This window comes from Lepisma saccharinum, chromosome 27 (assembly GCF_977018435.1).
Source record: "Lepisma saccharinum chromosome 27, izLepSacc3.1, whole genome shotgun sequence".
Lineage (NCBI taxonomy): Eukaryota > Metazoa > Arthropoda > Insecta > Zygentoma > Lepismatidae > Lepisma > Lepisma saccharinum.
Genome location: NC_139255.1, coordinates 40449373 through 40463919, shown reverse-complemented (window position 1 = coordinate 40463919; position 14547 = coordinate 40449373).

The following is a 14547-nucleotide window of genomic DNA, read 5'->3' as shown; positions in this document are numbered from 1 at the left end:
ACTTAAAATTATGCCAAGATCCTCTTATTCCCCATTTCTTCAAGTGTGATATGCTCTTAATCCCCAAGAATTTTGAATCCTAGTGTAGAAAAGAAGAGTTCATATGCCCCGATTTGCCCAAACTTAAAATTATGTCAAGTACCCATATGATTTTATTGTTTATAGTGTGTTATTCTGTCAAAATCCCAAGAATCTTGAATTCGAGTGTAGAAATGAAGAACTCCCCTCAGACAGATTTGCCCATGTGTGTAAAAGCTACATCTGCCAGATTGTTGTCCATAAACTTGTCAAAAATATGCCCTTCTTGATATTGTTTTGGCTACACTTAAAACTAAGGCAAAATGCCACACACACACACACACACACACACACACACACACACACACACACAAAAAGCACATTGTTGAACCCAACTGATATTTTTTATTAAGTATAGAGTTTTGATTTGAACCCCAAGAAATTTTATATAAATACCAAAGCCAAAAATATTCACACACATACACACACACACACACACTAAATATACAAAACACACTGCTGAACCCAACTGATATTTTTTTATTAAGCATAGAATTTTGAATTGAAGCCCAGGAAATTTTATATAATAAACAACAACAAAAATGCCGAATCAAAAATATTGTAATCAATGCAATGAGAATATATCCAGCCCCAATTGGGTTAAGCACCAAAAGAATTGTAATCCAGACAAAAGCAGAATTCTCACAAAAATATGCCCAAAATGCCATAGAAAATATAACATGAAATATTTCTCTTATCCTTGTTCTGCACAGTCATCAACATTTCCAAACAAAATTGATTGGAAATATTTGTGTGATTGCCCTGTATAACTTAGATTGCAAGGCCATATTTTGTAATTTTCTAGACCAGGAGCTAGACCCTATGCACCAGAAACAGGCCATAAAATGCCTCTCCACAAATTATGTGAGCATCATGGAGCACACAATACACTTTACAATTTTGAGAATCTCAATTTAAATTCAGGAACAAGAGATTTGGATTTGATGTATCTGGAAATATCCCTTTTTTCAAAAAATGTTTGCATCTTGAATCAACCTGCAAACAATATTGCATGTTAGGCTGGGCTATCTCAACAGCAGAGGCATGCAGCTTAGTGGTTTCCCGCACTCACACTCTGTAAATACATTCCATGATTTTATTATCCTATTAAAGCACCCAATGCTGCAATTTTTAAATTTTTGCTGAAGAAGATACATGATTATCTCAGTCATGTTCAACATCTGAGAATTTTATGCATCAAAATATTGCAGGTGATGATTAAAATCTGCATCACTATACAACATTCCACTATCTGTTGTAACAAATTCTGCCTTTTGGAACCTATCCAGATGCATCATCAAAAATCTAAAATGTTTCCAGTTTGAGCTCTGATTGGGAAGAATCTCAAAATCATAGAATCTCCCCACACTTGCATGATTTGAAAACCATCCTCCATAATAGGAAAAATCAATATAATAATAAAAAACAACAAACTGTCCCACAATTCTCCTTCAAGAATTATACTTGTGGCACTCAAAATCAGTGATGTATCTCAAGTTTAGATATTTGAAGCTTTGTGTGCTGTGCAGTGCCCAGTGGAACTCTGTTTCATTATTGATTGAAAATAAATCATACTCTGAGAGTGTTGAGAATCTAATTTTGAAATCAGGAAGAAGAGATTCAGATCTAATATATTTTGCAACATCTCTTCTGTCAAAAAATGACATGAGCATTGATCCTATTGTGCACCTACACAATTGTGGAGAGCAATCATGTAGATATAAACAGAAATTGTACATGGCTCTGTGTACCTCCTGATCAGAATTTGAGGTTGAGATTTGAAGATTGCAAAAAATTGCAGTTTAAAGGTTCAAAATATCTCAAATCATGAAATTTTATCTTCAAACTCAGCAAATACAGAATAATCTCATTTGCATTTATGACCCCTGAGATATATTTTTCCATTCTAACAAAATCCGCACCAGAAAACACCAAGCCTGTATCTGTGGTTACAAATTCAAAATCATCATAGGATTTCAAATAAGTATCATAATTTAAATGTTTCCAGTTCTCAGATATGTCAAATGGGATATGAAAACAATACATTGATTCAAAATATTTTGTTGTGAACCAATAATTTTTTCTGTAACAATCATAAAAACCTACAAACAGCCCAACAATTCTCCTGTGCAACAGATATATGTATTTTTTCTTCTTGCCCAACAATCCCAGATGTATGCATCCAAATTCATGGTCACTGTCAAGCACCCACCTAAATTCTGTCTCATTTCTAACTGCAAACACATCATATTCACATAAATCGGAAAATGCAAGCTTGAACCTTTCCAACAGTGATTCCGATTGTATATATTGTGACAAATTCCTTCTCTCAAAAAACATTGCAACAAGTGCTGTGTGTTATCCTTCTAAAACAATGACACATTCAAAAATGCAATGCTGTAATTTTTTAAGAGCATGCCCAACACTATGCTTAATAATATTGTTCTTTTGTTGCTGATAATCCCGATTTATTTCCAAATCACACTGCCCGGGATACATGTTTGCTGAACAATATTGCAAAATTGGAACTGTAGCAACTATGTATGTATTATTGGGAGCTTAGATAATTGTTCCCCACACCTGCATGTTTCATTCCAAGAGGTTTTGTCTAGGCACAGTGCAAGTCACTTACTGCTGCAATTTCTGAATTTTTGCCTCAGAAAATACAGAACAAGCTCATTCAGGCATTTGTGCTTTAAATACCCAACAAGATCCGGGTGGAAATCATCTGCACTGAACAAGTGCCCATCATCTGTGGTCACAAATTCAATATTCCTATTAAACAGATTGGGATTGGAAATTATTCTGTTCAAAAATTTAAAATGCACCCAATTTAAGCTCTGATCAGCCATGAGCTCTAAATCATAATCTTCATACCCATCACAACAATTGCTGTACCAACATTCATCAAACAATTTCAACCTGCAGAAATAATAATAGCTCCCAGTGTGGTGATGCACAAACAATCCACAAATTCTCTTAAACTTGTTGTACATAAATTTTTCAAACTTGCTTACATCCTTCAGTGACAAGTATTGAAAATTCTTGTCACTGTTAAGAACCCAGTGCATTTCAGTCTCATTCTGAACTGCAAACAAATTATACTCGGACAGGTTCAGGAACCTAAGCCTAAAATCTTGAACAAGTGATTCGGATTTTATGTATTTTGAAATTCCCCTTCTGTCAAAAAATTCTGCATTATGACAAGCTTAGTGGCAATGTGAACAATTCCCTGTCACATTGGCATGTATTTTGTATGTTGTGCGCTTCAAGTGACAGGCATATGCATTCATGCTCACAATTTTTAAATTTTTGCCTAAACATATACATTAGAATCTCACTGAAATTTGTATATTTTGAAAATTTGTTCATGCCTGGCTTAAAATCTTCAAGTCGATACAAATTGCCCTCATCTGTGGTGACATATTCAATATGATTCAGGGGTAGAGGTACAGAAATTCTGTTGGAGATATTATAGTGGATCCAGTTTAGACTCTGTGGCATAATTATGTCCATTCTGTACACAAAACAATTCTCATTGCAATTGTTGTACCAGTAATCATCATACATTGCAAATCCACAATGCCAATAATAATACTCTACAGAATAATGCACAAAAAATCCAAGAATTCTTTTGCATGTATTGAACATGGATATTTCAAATCTTATTAGGGATTTCAGGGACAGGTAGTGAAAGGCAAAATCACTTGAAAGCACCTATTGCATTTCAGTTTCATTCCCAACAGAGAACAGGTCATGCTCGGACAGATTCAAGAACTTAAGCCTGAAATCCCCAATAAGTGATTGTGATTTGATGTATTTTGAAATTGCTCTTCTGTCAAAAAAATTCTGCATATTTAATAATTACACACTGGCATGAATATGCAAGGAACAGAATCATGAAAACCCATTACTCAATGCATTCCGATACAGCCTCATTGTTTATGATTGTTGCAAATTTTGAGATGAAACTGTTTTTATGTGATTCAAGGCCCATCAAAGATATTACACAGTGAACAATTACAGTGTCACTTGTTTCATCCAAAACAATATTGTATATGAGATGGGGTAATTTTTTCAATTTAATATATTCCAATCTGTCAAGTTGCATGAAGCACTCAACTGCAAGAACCCTCTCGGTGTTATTTTTTGCTGTTCTGAAAAGGAAGTAGCATGAAACAATGGCATTTACAGATTCTGAATTGTATATAATTTTTGTAGAGAAACAATCAACATAGTTGATAGAACTCATATAATTAGATTTTTCTGCTGAGGTCTTGGAATTTTTGATGAATGCATATCCTATATTCTCTATGTATTCATATGTGATGATATTATCAGGTGCTTTGTCCTGAAATTCTACAAAATATATTTTTGTTGTTCCTACAAGGGTCATAACATAAAAATCATCATAGTACCCAACCTCAGAGTATACATACCTGAGCAACTGATTGTATTTGTGGGTATTGAGCTTGAACAGATTGATCTTATTTTCAGGGGGGCTCACAATGTTGTCACAGAACCTGAGGATCCCATCACTGCTCAGGGATGTGCTTAGCTCAGGTCTGAAAATCTTGTTGACATAACATTTTGTGCCTTTATTTGAAATTTTAACAACAATTTTGAAATCTACAAGGCTTATCTCTGTGACATAATTCCCCAGGATGCTGACAAGTTGTTGATTTGTATTCAATGCATCTATGATGCTCACTTGCATAATTTGAGTGGGGACATATGGGTTCTCTTCAAAACAAACAGTTCTGTGATTAAAATTATCTGAAAAATCTCTTGCATTTGTTTCATATATACTGTAGACAAGATACTGATTGTTTATATATTTTACAATATAATCTTCAGACATCTTGCAAGTGGGGGCAACAGAATATCTATGGGTTATATTTATATCTAGGCTTTCACTATTCTGTACAGTCAATATGTTGGGAACAAAAAATTCATTCTATACCTTCAATCCTGTTTCTGCTCTATTTCTGCACTCCCTGCTGTCCCTGCTGTGTCTGTTGTTTCTGCTGTGTCTGAAAATATTTTTAATTTAAATAATTGTTTCCCACAATTGCATCTTCTGCTAAGATTATTCCCACCTAGAATTTTTGCAATACAATCAGAATCACAATCTTTGAATTGTTGTCTTATAAAATACATTATAATCTCATTCAGGTATATATGTTTAGAGTACCACACACAATCAGGATCAAAATCATCCCCACTATACAAATAGCCAGCATCTGTTGTGACAAATTCAATATCATTATAAATTGTAGATATTCTAAATTTGTAATGCATCCAATTCAAGCTTGGATATGAATCAATCCTCATCCTATGCTCTGAAAACAAATTGTAGCAATTTCCCCACCAGTGATTCCTAAACACTTTGAGCATGAAATAATACCCGTAATCATCTGTGTAAAAATTCACAAAATATCCAGCAATTCTGCCATAATTATTGTACACAATTTTTTCAAACTTGCTTATATATTTAAGGCATAGGTAGTGAAAAGGCAATTCACTGTTAAGCACCCACTGCATCTCTGTTTCATTGCAAACTGCAAACAGGTCATACTCAGAGAATCCAGATAATCTGATTCTGATATTTTCCACCATTGTTCCTATATAAACGTGGAAACAGAATTTCTGTACCTCTACCCCTGAATCATATTGAATATGTCACCACAGATGAGGGCAATTTGTATCGACTTGAAGATTTTAAGCCAGGCATGAACAAATTTTCAAAATATACAAATTTCAGTGAGATTCTAATGTATATGTTTAGGCAAAAATTTAAAAATTGTGAGCATGAATGCATATGCCTGTCACTTGAAGCGCACAACATACAAAATACATGCCAATGTGACAGGGAATTGTTCACATTGCCACTAAGCTTGTCATAATGCAGAATTTTTTGACAGAAGGGGAATTTCAAAATACATAAAATCCGAATCACTTGTTCAAGATTTTAGGCTTAGGTTCCTGAACCTGTCCGAGTATAATTTGTTTGCAGTTCAGAATGAGACTGAAATGCACTGGGTTCTTAACAGTGACAAGAATTTTCAATACTTGTCACTGAAGGATGTAAGCAAGTTTGAAAAATTTATGTACAACAAGTTTAAGAGAATTTGTGGATTGTTTGTGCATCACCACACTGGGAGCTATTATTATTTCTGCAGGTTGAAATTGTTTGATGAATGTTGGTACAGCAATTGTTGTGATGGGTATGAAGATTATGATTTAGAGCTCATGGCTGATCAGAGCTTAAATTGGGTGCATTTTAAATTTTTGAACAGAATAATTTCCAATCCCAATCTGTTTAATAGGAATATTGAATTTGTGACCACAGATGTGGCACTTGTTCAGTGCAGATGATTTCCACCCGGATCTTGTTGGGTATTTAAAGCACAAATGCCTGAATGAGCTTGTTCTGTATTTTCTGAGGCAAAAATTCAGAAATTGCAGCAGTAAGTGACTTGCACTGTGCCTAGACAAAACCTCTTGGAATGAAACATGCAGGTGTGGGGAACAATTATCTAAGCTCCCAATAATACATACATAGTTGCTACAGTTCCAATTTTGCAATATTGTTCAGCAAACATGTATCCCGGGCAGTGTGATTTGGAAATAAATCGGGATTATCAGCAACAAAAGAACAATATTATTAAGCATAGTGTTGGGCATGCTCTTAAAAAATTACAGCATTGCATTTTTGAATGTGTCATTGTTTTAGAAGGATAACACACAGCACTTGTTGCAATGTTTTTTGAGAGAAGGAATTTGTCACAATATATACAATCGGAATCACTGTTGGAAAGGTTCAAGCTTGCATTTTCCGATTTATGTGAATATGATGTGTTTGCAGTTAGAAATGAGACAGAATTTAGGTGGGTGCTTGACAGTGACCATGAATTTGGATGCATACATCTGGGATTGTTGGGCAAGAAGAAAAAATACATATATCTGTTGCACAGGAGAATTGTTGGGCTGTTTGTAGGTTTTTATGATTGTTACAGAAAAAATTATTGGTTCACAACAAAATATTTTGAATCAATGTATTGTTTTCATATCCCATTTGACATATCTGAGAACTGGAAACATTTAAATTATGATACTTATTTGAAATCCTATGATGATTTTGAATTTGTAACCACAGATACAGGCTTGGTGTTTTCTGGTGCGGATTTTGTTAGAATGGAAAAATATATCTCAGGGGTCATAAATGCAAATGAGATTATTCTGTATTTGCTGAGTTTGAAGATAAAATTTCATGATTTGAGATATTTTGAACCTTTAAACTGCAATTTTTTGCAATCTTCAAATCTCAACCTCAAATTCTGATCAGGAGGTACACAGAGCCATGTACAATTTCTGTTTATATCTACATGATTGCTCTCCACAATTGTGTAGGTGCACAATAGGATCAATGCTCATGTCATTTTTTGACAGAAGAGATGTTGCAAAATATATTAGATCTGAATCTCTTCTTCCTGATTTCAAAATTAGATTCTCAACACTCTCAGAGTATGATTTATTTTCAATCAATAATGAAACAGAGTTCCACTGGGCACTGCACAGCACACAAAGCTTCAAATATCTAAACTTGAGATACATCACTGATTTTGAGTGCCACAAGTATAATTCTTGAAGGAGAATTGTGGGACAGTTTGTTGTTTTTTATTATTATATTGATTTTTCCTATTATGGAGGATGGTTTTCAAATCATGCAAGTGTGGGGAGATTCTATGATTTTGAGATTCTTCCCAATCAGAGCTCAAACTGGAAACATTTTAGATTTTTGATGATGCATCTGGATAGGTTCCAAAAGGCAGAATTTGTTACAACAGATAGTGGAATGTTGTATAGTGATGCAGATTTTAATCATCACCTGCAATATTTTGATGCATAAAATTCTCAGATGTTGAACATGACTGAGATAATCATGTATCTTCTTCAGCAAAAATTTAAAAATTGCAGCATTGGGTGCTTTAATAGGATAATAAAATCATGGAATGTATTTACAGAGTGTGAGTGCGGGAAACCACTAAGCTGCATGCCTCTGCTGTTGAGATAGCCCAGCCTAACATGTAATATTGTTTGCAGGTTGATTCAAGATGCAAACATTTTTTGAAAAAAGGGATATTTCCAGATACATCAAATCCAAATCTCTTGTTCCTGAATTTAAATTGAGATTCTCAAAATTGTAAAGTGTATTGTGTGCTCCATGATGCTCACATAATTTGTGGAGAGGCATTTTATGGCCTGTTTCTGGTGCATAGGGTCTAGCTCCTGGTCTAGAAAATTACAAAATATGGCCTTGCAATCTAAGTTATACAGGGCAATCACACAAATATTTCCAATCAATTTTGTTTGGAAATGTTGATGACTGTGCAGAACAAGGATAAGAGAAATATTTCATGTTATATTTTCTATGGCATTTTGGGCATATTTTTGTGAGAATTCTGCTTTTGTCTGGATTACAATTCTTTTGGTGCTTAACCCAATTGGGGCTGGATATATTCTCATTGCATTGATTACAATATTTTTGATTCGGCATTTTTGTTGTTGTTTATTATATAAAATTTCCTGGGCTTCAATTCAAAATTCTATGCTTAATAAAAAAATATCAGTTGGGTTCAGCAGTGTGTTTTGTATATTTAGTGTGTGTGTGTGTGTGTATGTGTGTGAATATTTTTGGCTTTGGTATTTATATAAAATTTCTTGGGGTTCAAATCAAAACTCTATACTTAATAAAAAATATCAGTTGGGTTCAACAATGTGCTTTTTGTGTGTGTGTGTGTGTGTGTGTGTGTGTGTGTGTGTGTGTGTGTGTGGCATTTTGCCTTAGTTTTAAGTGTAGCCAAAACAATATCAAGAAGGGCATATTTTTGACAAGTTTATGGACAACAATCTGGCAGATGTAGCTTTTACACACATGGGCAAATCTGTCTGAGGGGAGTTCTTCATTTCTACACTCGAATTCAAGATTCTTGGGATTTTGACAGAATAACACACTATAAACAATAAAATCATATGGGTACTTGACATAATTTTAAGTTTGGGCAAATCGGGGCATATGAACTCTTCTTTTCTACACTAGGATTCAAAATTCTTGGGGATTAAGAGCATATCACACTTGAAGAAATGGGGAATAAGAGGATCTTGGCATAATTTTAAGTGTAGGCAAATCGGGCTGTTTAATCAAATAACCTCTTCTTTTCTACACCTATAAGTGGTCCTGGTTGTATGGCCTTTTACACTACTTGTGTGGGTGTGTGTGTGTGGGGGGGGGGGTGGGTAGGTGTGGGTGGGTGTGGGTGTGTGCATGTTAATACGTTTGCTCTAGTTTTAAGTGTAGCCAAAAACAATATCAAAAGGGGCTTATTTTTAACAAGCTTATGGACAACAATCTCACAGATGCAGCTTTTGTAAGTGTAGCCAAATCAATCTGAGGGGGGTCATACTTTCCCGGGAAATTCCCGAGGGCATTTTTACAAAAATCTTGGATTATACAGGGTTCCCCACTTGAGCAAAAAACTCATATGGGCATGTTGAGCTTGTTTTAAGTGTAGTCAAATCTGCCTGAGGGGGGTTCATACTTTATCGACCCAGTAATACCACAAATCACACTACTAATTGGGTATAACCATACCACAATATTATTGTTATTATTCTGATCCTTGGGTATTCTAATGCTACCGCAAAGGAGGGGGGAGATACTAACTGGAATAACTAGTTCTGTCCCAACTAGGGAGTCAATAAAGGATCGTAGTCTTTTCTCTACAAGTTCCAAATTAATTAAACTTGATTTTGAATCACTAGACAAACGTTAAATGGGTGGTGAAAATTGCATTGCTAGTGCGAAGATGGAGGCTCGACTGTTCATTAAATTAGCGCGCGCACGTTATTTGATTATTTATGCGTGCACTAGGCGCAAATAGCCTGAATAAACGTTTAGAGCACAAAGATCAACAAACGTAACTTAATTCTGTTCATATACGTCACGTCCAATTTTTATTGTTTTGTCCATTTAACAAAAGGGGTACATGGACAATTGGTCCATCAACACGCACTCAAGTAGGACAAAAAAAGGGGGGGAGGTATTGAACATACAAGTCTTTATCGCCTTTAAGTGAAAATAAAAAAAAGGGGAACGTAAAATTTACGACACAATCACTGCAAAAATTCGATGTAATGTTCCTATTGCACGGGGAGAGTTTACGTACCTAATACACAAAGTTCTGCCTCTATTGCTACGTGCACCACACTCAGTTTGTAGTCCTATGTTCTAAGTCGCAGACCCATCACGCTCTTGGCTGAAATGGCTGGCCTCTATTCTACCAACAGCATGGTCAGGTACGTCTCTCTCCTCCGGCAAGGAAAAGGATGCCAGTGCAGCAAGGCTGGTTGTTGTCGCTTCGTTCCCAGGCGATCAAGTGCTCGAGCGGCTGTATGCCGAGGTTACGGCTAGCCCACAAGTACCAAGTTTTGCCGCTGTTGGCAGCACCGGTAGAGCTATTCAGGGGACGACGGCCTCTATAGCCGAAAATTGAACTAAGCATATATCAATTTTCAGATTATGTAAGATTTACAAAATAGGGATATTGAAAATGTTACACAACACTGGCATTCTAATTTGAAATTAGTGAGGGGCAGAGACGTGCACTGAGGAGTAGCTAGTCAAGCAGAGATAGATTAATTAATCTCACATCTCTAATTATTTTCAAATCACAATATTTATTGTCTTGTTAAAGCCACAGTTCATATGCAACACTTTATTTTTCACGTGCTTCTCGTCCCTCGGTGTGATCCGCGGACAAAACTGGCCTAGTTCGCTCTTCTTCCGCCTTAGCAGTTCCAGGTAGATACGGTTTTCCGAAGGAAAAGGGAAGATTTCTGCCTCTACCTCTGTTGCCCCCTGCAATGGTTGAAAGCCCGTGCTTTCAGGTCCCCCAGTCTATCTCCTATAGGACAGATAGGGGATTGGTTTCCTTTTTTCCTTTTCGATTCCTTTGTAAATGCTCTAAGGAACTCAAGGGAAAATTTTCTGGAGTACTTATGTTCTCCGTATTTACACAACCTTTTACATGTTGTACAATATGTATGTATAATATGGGATGTAGTTTTATTATTTATGAAATGGGAACGTTATGTGCAGACAATAATGTTATGCTTTCTTTATTTTCTTTTTTTTCAAATATGGAATATATAATGATTAAATTACAAATATTTGCTCAGGCTCTCTCTCGCTCTCGTTTTAGTAGTGTTTTATTTAAATACACTAATCTCTTGGCCTCCATCGGATGTATTTATTTGGGCAAGAGTATTGTTGTTGGTTTTTTTTTTAAAAAAAAAATTGCCAACCCTGTATGCAACACTTTCTTTTTCACGCGCTTCTCGTCCCTCGGTGTGATCCGCGAGCTAAACTGCGCTAGCTCGCTCTTCTTCCGCCATACCAGTTCCAGGTAGAAACGGTCGCTTGAAGGAAAAGGGTAGATTTCTGCCTCTACCTCCTTTGCCCCCTCGCCCTCGCTGCAATATTTGAAAGCCTGTGGTTTCAGCAGGTCTCCCAGTCTATCTCCTATAGGACAGATAGGGGATTGGTTTCCCTTCGATTCCTTTGTAAATCCTCTAAAGAACTCAGGGGAACATTTTCTGCAGTACTTACATATGTTCTCTGTATTTACAGAACCTTATGGGATGTTGTTTTATTATTTATGAAATGGGAATGTATTATGTGCAGACAATAATGTTATGCTTTCTTTATTTTCTTTTTTTTAAAATATGGAATATATAATGATTAAATTACAAATATTTGCTCAGGCTCTCTCTCGCTCTCGTTTTAGTAGTGTTTTATTTAAATATACTAATCTCTTGGCCTCCAACGGATGTATTTATTTGGGCAAGAGAACGCACATTCATATTGTTGTTGGGTTGGTTATTTTACTTCGCTTTTCTGCCACATTTGGTTATCGCGAGAATGAGGATGATGTGATGAAATTAATGAAGGGACCTCGAACAATCCATGCCAGAATTCGAACCCGTGATGAGCGTGTATTCTTGTTCCTGTGTTGTACTCTGCAGTGAATAATGAAATAATTTGAAATGAAAAATGTATCTCAGAACTCAAAAAGCCAAATGAATGTTATTGAAGAAACTACAAAAAAGTGTGTTTTGTTTCTGTGCATAAAGTGGACTTAAAACACCAAATCAACCAAACGTGGGGGAGTGGTTATCACAGCATGCTAGGACACCAGGAGTTCCGGGTTCGAACTCCGACCTGGGCATGGGTGTTCTTTGTATTTGTCCCTTCATTAATTTATCGTATCATCTTCGCAATTAACCAAATGTGAGAAAAACGCGACGCTAAGTGCCAAAAATCAAGTCAAATCATTGATTGATTGGTTGATATGGTTTATTTTACTTTGCTTTTCCGCCACTTTTGGCTAATCGCGAAGATGATACAATATAATTGATGAAGGGACACACACAAAGAATACCAATGGCCAAGCCGAGATTCGAACTCAGTATCTCTGGCCTAGTAGTCAAATCAAATCTTTTTTATTTTCAAATGGGGGTGGGGGTTATGTGTACTTTTTAGTACTCATTCATCATTTTGCAATCTTTTCCTGTTATTGACGTTCTATTTTTAGGAATACTGAGCCCTAAAGGGGGAGGGGTATGAGCCACACCAACCTCCCACCCCCTTGAGCATGCCACTGATTGCTACCCCAAGTGTCGACGTCACTGGTGAGGGGGACAATAGCCAGCTGTTCTGCAAATTCCAAAGCTCACAGTGCTTGTCTTAAACTCTTAACCCCTGAACGTCAACATTATTGACACGTTTTAGGTTTTACAATAAAAGTAGTGCTTTAAAGTTTGCCTGCATGGAATTTGGAACAGTTATAATAATTTATTTCAATAATTCTGTGTTTATAATAAAGCAAATATTCATCTTAGAAATTCTGTTAACACATATATGAAGGGCCAGGGGGAAAAACGATGAATGTCGATTTTTCGACCATTTTGAGATCGCAACGCCATCTGATAGTTCAGAAGCTGTACTATAAGAATGAGAACGGCCTTGGTTGGGAAACGATGAGAAGTGCCTGAAAAACGCATTATTATTTTGGCATATATTAACGTTCTTATGGAAAGAAATACTTTGTTTTTCATTTCCTGGCAAATTGTCTCGAATGAACATTCATCGTTTTTCCCCCTGGCCCTTCATATGCTTTCTGCTTGTAGTGTCTGCTTTCCGCTTGGCCGAAAAGCAGAGCCTTTCTTCATGGTATGGGGACCATACCTTCCCCATATGACTCCTCAGGAGCGTTTATCCCCTGCGTAAGCTGCTGCAAGCAGAGGGAATGGTGCTTGCCAACGGGCTGCTGATGGAGTTTGCAGCCATACAAGTTTCCGAAATTGAGTGCAATAGAAACTAAATAAGGCAATCAACATTAAGCAGATTAAATAACATTTTAACAGTGCAAGCAGTGCTTGTACTATATCTTCACCACTAGTAGAATCCAGCCTCCAAGTGCTTTATCCACACACACACACCGGAAATTTTTCACAAAATTCAAATTTATGTTAATTTTGGCACTAGGCTAAATTCATCATTGCACTCCCTAAAGATGTTGTTGCACTTGCATAATTTCCTGCTGGAACAATTAAAACAATACAAATTGTAAGGGCTAACTACCAAATTTGACAACTTCAGTAGTGCTAAACTGCTAGCTGCTGGCCCATTGAACTTCACGTTTTCTAGCAAAATACACAAGGATAAAGCAAGTCATGGCAATTATAATGTAAAGGGTAAGAGTTACCAGACGTCCCAATTTAGTCGGGACAGTCCCCTTTTTTTCAGTCAGTGTCGAGACTTTTTTCTGACCTGATTAGGGATGTCAAAATGTCCCGATTTTGTGTCTAGCCATTTTTTCTTTAATTTTCTAGCGTTTACTCAGTCATAATAAACATACAAACGCACATTTTCCACAAAACATTGTTGATTGCATTTCCATATTCTAATTTCGGGATACTAATCTGATTGATTGATTGATTTAGTTTATTTTACTTCGCGTTTTGTGCCTCTTGGCTAATTTGCGAAGATGGGGATGAGTGATGAAATTGATGAATGGACATTCACAAACAAGCAAGCCCAACCGGGATTCAAACCCGGGACCCTTAGCATCGCAGCGTGATGTGCTAACCATTCGGCCACAGGGTCGGGCAGGGATACCAATCTGTTTTCTTCATTTCCAGTAATATGCTTTTGTTCTTGATCCATTACATATTGTGCATAATAAAATTTGTTTATTTTGATTAATTAATAACGTATGTATCATTTATGTGTACGTGCATGCAATCATGCACTTCGACATAGGAATAGAGTAGTAAAAAGTCCCGATTTCACATTCTGAAAATATGGTAGCTTTAGTAGAGGGGGAAAATATTTTTGTTACCTCG